Source organism: Miscanthus floridulus, chromosome 1 (assembly GCF_019320115.1).
Source record: "Miscanthus floridulus cultivar M001 chromosome 1, ASM1932011v1, whole genome shotgun sequence".
NCBI lineage: Eukaryota > Viridiplantae > Streptophyta > Magnoliopsida > Poales > Poaceae > Miscanthus > Miscanthus floridulus.
Genome location: NC_089580.1, coordinates 14,561,870 through 14,568,283, shown reverse-complemented (window position 1 = coordinate 14,568,283; position 6,414 = coordinate 14,561,870).

Below are 6,414 nucleotides of genomic sequence, written 5' to 3'. Positions count from 1 at the left end.
ATGGCAAGCTGTGGTTCAGTGGCTGGACGACGGCACGGGTCACCTCATTCTTATGGAGCAGGCGGAGCTGCGATTCCAAAATTGAAACACAGTGAGGCGCTACAATCGGCGAGGTGGTGTCAATCGAGCTGCTGGCTATCTAGGGAGCCGAGGATGCGACGAATTTGATTATAGCGCTACGGTCACGGCGAATTGAAAGCAAGAGGTCCCACCGGTCATGGCTATAGCGAGGATAGGGGTTCTGGCGTGGCATGGCTCAACGCAGCCGTGGTCGTCAACGCAATGTACTCGCGCACATGATGACGGGAATAGCGAGGCGTGCTCCAGGCGGCTGTCCGCACGGCAGAACTCGCAAGTCGACGAAGCTCGGACCTGCGTCCACAGATGGTGTTGGACAAGGAAAACCAAAACGCAACGCGACACTGAAGTGATGGTGGAGCAGGCGGCCGTCTAATGCGTGCAGCTGAGGATGGTCAACGGGAGCAGTGCCGTGTGGTGGCGATGGACGACGCGCAACGCGACCAAGTACCACACAACGTGACGATGAGGTAGAGCTGATAGGACCCATCCGTAGTGCGCATGCGTGTGGTGGTAGGCAGCCGAGGCAACAGTGGTTACCACGGCCAACCCAGCATAGTTTGAAACAGGTGACGTGCACGGTTTTTAAAACGGTCGCAAAACTCTCTCCGAAGATCCAAACGCCAAACAAATTCTTTTAAACACAAGATGGTACATAAGACTACCAACCCATGCCACGACACCATGTTACTTCTTAACCCGATTTCTCTACAAAAACTGCCAAACGTGGCTTCGTCGACCTGTTTTTAACTTACGCGAACGACGTCGATTCGAACAATTTCGCGTCGAATTCCAAATCCGACCTACGAGATGTACTAGCTAGTTATCCTTGTCCTCAACCGCACATGTTTTATCGCCGTTCACAAAATGTTCTATAGCCTTTTTGTTTTAACAAGAATTCGATTAGGATAATAAATAATGCTATGTGACACGAAACGTAACATTCGCTTTCTTGTTTCATATAAATGTTTCAAGGACCGAACATTGCTTTATAATGCGGGTAGTACACATATGCACACAGTTATGATGCTCATGCGATGTTTTGGCAAAACAGTACAATGTAACACCGATGGTGTTACAAGGAGGGTCCCTCTCTCTAGAACACCACATATGGAGCGCCCCGACAGCGCTTCCATTCAGTCTCCGCAATGCTGTGGCGACTGTTAGCCACCTTGTGGCACGACACATGGTCCTGCCATCCGTGAACAATGAGTTTGTGGGGTGATCGAACACGTCATGGAATCTCTCCACAACCTCCTCACAGAGGAGCCGGGGTCGTCCTCTGGCTCTGACTCTAGCAGGGGAGCCATCACCCCTCCCGGGAATGCTTCATGACGGGTACCCCTGAGAGACACATCGAAAGCATCCCCATGGAGGAGGCTACCCCGGCGGGCAACCTCAGCGATGAAATCGAAGGGGAGACAGTGGCCCCACCTCGCATGGGGGTGGAGCAGCTAAAAACCGGATAGCAGGAGACCGAGGAAGCATGACTCTAGCTTGTGCAGGAATGCACGGTGCTCGATCAGGAGATCGAGCGCCGTGGAGACGGTGACCGCGCATGCGCCATGGCCCGTGATGTAAACCGAAGGATCATCGCCGATGATGAAACCCTTCCTCACTTCGCCTAGGCAAGCCAGAACATCGCCACCACGACGGCCTTGCTCCATGGCCTTCTAGAGGCCATGACGCTCGAGTATCATTAGGCCCACAGTGAGATTCGCATGCTGCTCGAGCATGCAGTAGCGCAACAGGCAGAGAGCTCGCTGTCTCGATGACGCGAGCTCGAGGCCAGCCAGCGCACACCCTTGGCGCACCCCGCCAGGGACGCGTCAGTCCACCAGGCACCACAAGGCGGTAGGCAGCGCGTGCGTGGTCCCGATACATCAGCATCTTGGTCGCAACCGCAATGCCCGCAGCACCCTCGATGTCCGTAGATGTACCTGCGGTGATCCGAGAGAAGGAGCCCACCGCGGCTATCAACCTCATCGCGTTGGACGCTACGACAGCGACGAGGACCGGAGCCCAAGCCCCGACCTCTCGGGCCCTCAGGCCTTCGGCCGGTACATCCTCAACGCTGCCTTCCCGCCAAGGTACTAGCCACCAACCAATATCTCGAAGTACTCTGGGGAAACAAACCTTGGATTATGGCTTGAAGACTATCGGCTTGCCTGCCAAGCCAGGGGTACGGATAATGATGACTTCATTATCCACAATCTTCCACTGTTCTTAGCTGACTTGGTACGAGTGTGGTTGGAACACCTGCCGTCCAACGTGATCCAGAGTTGGGCGGATCTAATGGAGATATTTGTGGGGAACTTTCAAGGCACATACAAGCACCCTAGGAACCCATGGGACATCAAGAACTGCCATTAGAAGACCGGTGAGACCCTCTGTGGGTACATCCGGTGCTTCTCCCGGCAGTGTAATGAGCTCCCTAACATTACCGACACCGACATTATAGGAGCCTTCCTGTTTAGGACTACCTGCGAGTCTTTGGTTCATAAGCTGGGACACAAGGGTCCACAAACCACCAAGGAACTCTTGGATATCGCCACCAGCCATGCCTTAGGAGAAGAGGCGGTCGGAGTGATCTTCGATCGTCTCGAGGGAAAGGCAAGGCAGGACAAGGGTGCCAGCGAAGGTGCCTCCAATCGTTCTGCCAAAAGGAAAAACCAGAAGCAACGATGCGAGGACTCGCTCATGGCCGCTGCTGACCGCAAGGGTGGTCAAAAGCCCATAGAGGGCACTCCGAACCACTTCAAAAAAACTACTCGAGGGGCCATGCCCAAACCATGCCTTCTCGGTTAGGCATCTGCTCAAGTACTGTAGCCTCATGCGGCGGTTCTTGTCCAGAGGCTCCAACAAAGGGGAGCACAGAAAAGACCCTGCCCCCACCGCAGACGACGGCAAGGAGAAGGACGATGGCTTTCTGACACCGGACGACTGCCTTATGATCTTCGGAGGATCAGCGGCCTATGACTCCAAGCGTCGTCAGAAGGTCGTGCGCCGCAAGGTCTATACGGCCAAACCGGCCACACCTCCCGACCTCTAGTGGTTAGAGTCTGTCATAACCTTCAATCAGACCGACCATCCGAAGAGCATCCCACATCCGGGGAGATATCTGCTCGTGGTCGACCCGATCGTCAGCCCAAAGCGGCTCACCAAAGTACTGATGGATGGAGGCAACGGCCTCAACATCATGTATGCCAAGATGCTCAAAGAAATGGGCGTCGATTGGACATGTCTCCGCCTGCCGTCTGATACGAGGAACCCTTTGGTTTTATAGGGGCGACGGATACGAGGAACGCAACTGTCTGCCTAGATCTCTATGCCTGCTTTGATTCACCACCATGTCACCATGCGGGATATGCGCCCCCAATCCCTATCCTTTCCTGCCAAAGTCACACCGGACGTTTCACATTCTCGAACAGACTAGGACTCTTTTCCTGCAGAAGGGATACGGGTTAAAAAGCATTTTCTCCGGCCCGTCTAGGCCTAGGAGTTCGAGGGCTAGCCCAAAGATTTCAACGGCCGTCCCAATGAGGGATGGGCCCGCGAACAGCCAAAACTTAGGCACACGAGCCTCAAGGGAGTCTCGATCTGCGATAGAGTCTCAACCGGGCTGACCCGGCATGAATACCCGCGAACCGAGATACCGGGGTTCCCTTTAAACTATCCAGTTGTCAAAACACCAAAACTCACAGACATACCCGCGAAGGGTCCAAATTACCACTCGGGCGATTCTATCCAAATCACCCGGGGGCTCGGGGGCTACACCCGACGGGTGCGCTCGCGCGCACCCTCTGACGAATCGAAATACCCTCGGACGATTCTATCCGAATTATCCGAGGGCTTGGGGGCTACACCCATTAGGTGCGCTCGCGCGTACCCTCTAGCAAGTCAAAACACCCCCGGGCGATTCTATCCGAATCACCCGGGGCTCGAGGGCTATTGTCGGGGACCAAATACTAGAGTACCCAAAGACGTGGAGCTAATAACCATCAAACGTTGATGCTTCTAAACAGACAAGAATGCGACTACACTTCTTGCTCATACGACCGAAGGTTGGCTACGCCTCGCTCGGCCCCTAAGGGTTGGCTCCGCCTCGCTCGACCCCCGAGGGTTGGGCTCCGTCTCGCCCGATGTCTAGGTGCAGACTTCGCCTCGCCCAACGACTAAGGGCTGGCTCCGCCTCGCCTGATGTTTGAGGGTTGGCTCCTCCTCACCCGATGACCAAGGACTAGCTCCGCCTCGCCCGACCCCAGAGGGTTGGACTCCACCTCACCCGACGACCGGGGGCAGGCTCCGCCTCGCCCGATGACCAAGTGCTGGCTTCGCCTTGCCCGACGTCTAGGGGCAGGCTCCGCCTTGCTCAATGTCCAAGGGCTGGCTTCGCCCCGCCCGATGTCCTGGGGCTGGCTTCGCCTCGCTTTACGTCTACACCCTGCTCCTTCATAATGACGAGCACAGGGTAATACAGGACACTCAAGTCAACTATAGTACCGAGGACCATACCCTACACGTCTGTGGGTAAGTACCGTTAAGATATGACGGGACGGGCGCTTTAAACTCTTTCAGGCATGACAGAGCTCGAACTGTGTTGTAGGCGCCGACTTTTATCTAACAGTGTTGTGGGCGCCGCCATCAGCCCTCGAACGCGGATCCTGACACAAGCATACGACAACCACTACAATCCAGAAGGGAACTCACATCATATACTGTAACGGACGCATGATCACTTCCCCGTAGGGTCATGGCTCGGCACCCTGGCACATCACACCGTCAGCCGGAGTAGGATAGGACGTGACCACTTGCTGAACGAAGCCAGAGCACGGCCCTATTAGGATCAGCGAACGTGTTATCCCTGTCATCGTCTGCCATGTCAGTAGAACAGGCTCAAGGAAAAAGAAAGACCCGGCAACTTCGAAGGACCTTCTCTACCTAAGGCTAGATAACGAGCTGGCTCAGGCTCAGCTCGTTTTAGCTCGTTAAGATAACGAGCTAGCTCGTCTTGGCTCGTTATCCTAACGAGCTAGAAAGCCAGCTTGGCTCGGCTCGTTAAAAGCTCGAGCTGGCTCGTTAAACTCGCGAGCCAGGTATAAAAAATACATAAAATATAATATTTGCATTTATTTAAAGTTTGAGAATAATAATAATATAAAAGAAATACATCTAGATTAGTTATCAGTCAATTTATAGGGTCTAGACCAGTTACCAGTCAATTGTAAAGTGCAAGACATGAAGTAATACAAAAATTAATATAAGTTTTGATACTTTTTTTTTCTGAAAGCTTGGCTTGTTTAGCTCGCGAGCTGGCTCGAGTTGGCTCGTTATAGCTAACGAGCTAAAATCTTGGCTCGGCTTGGCTCGTTATCGTAACGAGCCGAGCCGAGCCGAGCTAGCCACGAGCCGAGCGAGCTAACAAGCTTCGAATTTTTCGTCCAGCCTTATCTCTACCTCAAGTTTTTCCTCTTTCTTCCATCTGTAATCCTTGCTCTCCCATGATCTATAAAAGGGAGGGCAGGGCACCCCACTAAAAAGGAGGATCGATTCCACACACATTACACACAGTTGAGCAGCAACCGAGCTCTCAGTACTCGTTCGACCTTTCTATCATAGACTCGGGACATGTCCCTCTCTCGACCGTTTGTACCCTCTACTATGAACCTTTCAGTGCTAATAATATAAGCAACATCAAACTGGACGTAGGGACATTATGCCCGAATCAGTATAGCCCTTGTGTCTTTTAGCACACCATCCGGACCCAACGCACAATAAATATAAATTTACTAGTTGGTGTTTATTCGAAACACCGACAGATATATTGCTGCAGTTGTTGCTTGTCGAAGTCTCATAGCAGAGACTGTGTCAATGTCCTAATAATGGGTTTATGTTTCCGTCTGCAGGAAGTAACTATAAAAAAAAACTTGCTAATTAACCACTTCTACTAGTAATGATTGCGTTGTACAGAGCTTCAGGCCACCGACTCCTAGTTGAAGCTTTCAGTTCCAAGTTGGGCAGTCAGACTTCAGACACTCACTGATGTGTGGATGCGTGGTTCATCCATGCTACCGAACCTTCAAATCAGGCGGCTCTCCTCCTCACATCACATATGCCAGTGTTGCAGGACAGAGCTTTCGTTCAGTTGCCGGGCCTGCATCCTCCCACATCTTGTCTTCGCAAGGCATAGCAGATTAGCAGCTTGTTTTCGCCTTTTGTTCTGCAACAAGATTCTCTGTGTATATATCCGTGGAACGATGCAGGGACATGGATGAGCTGGTCACTCAGGAACTTGCTCTAATCCAGGAAACATCGTCCATTATTGATCATGGAGCA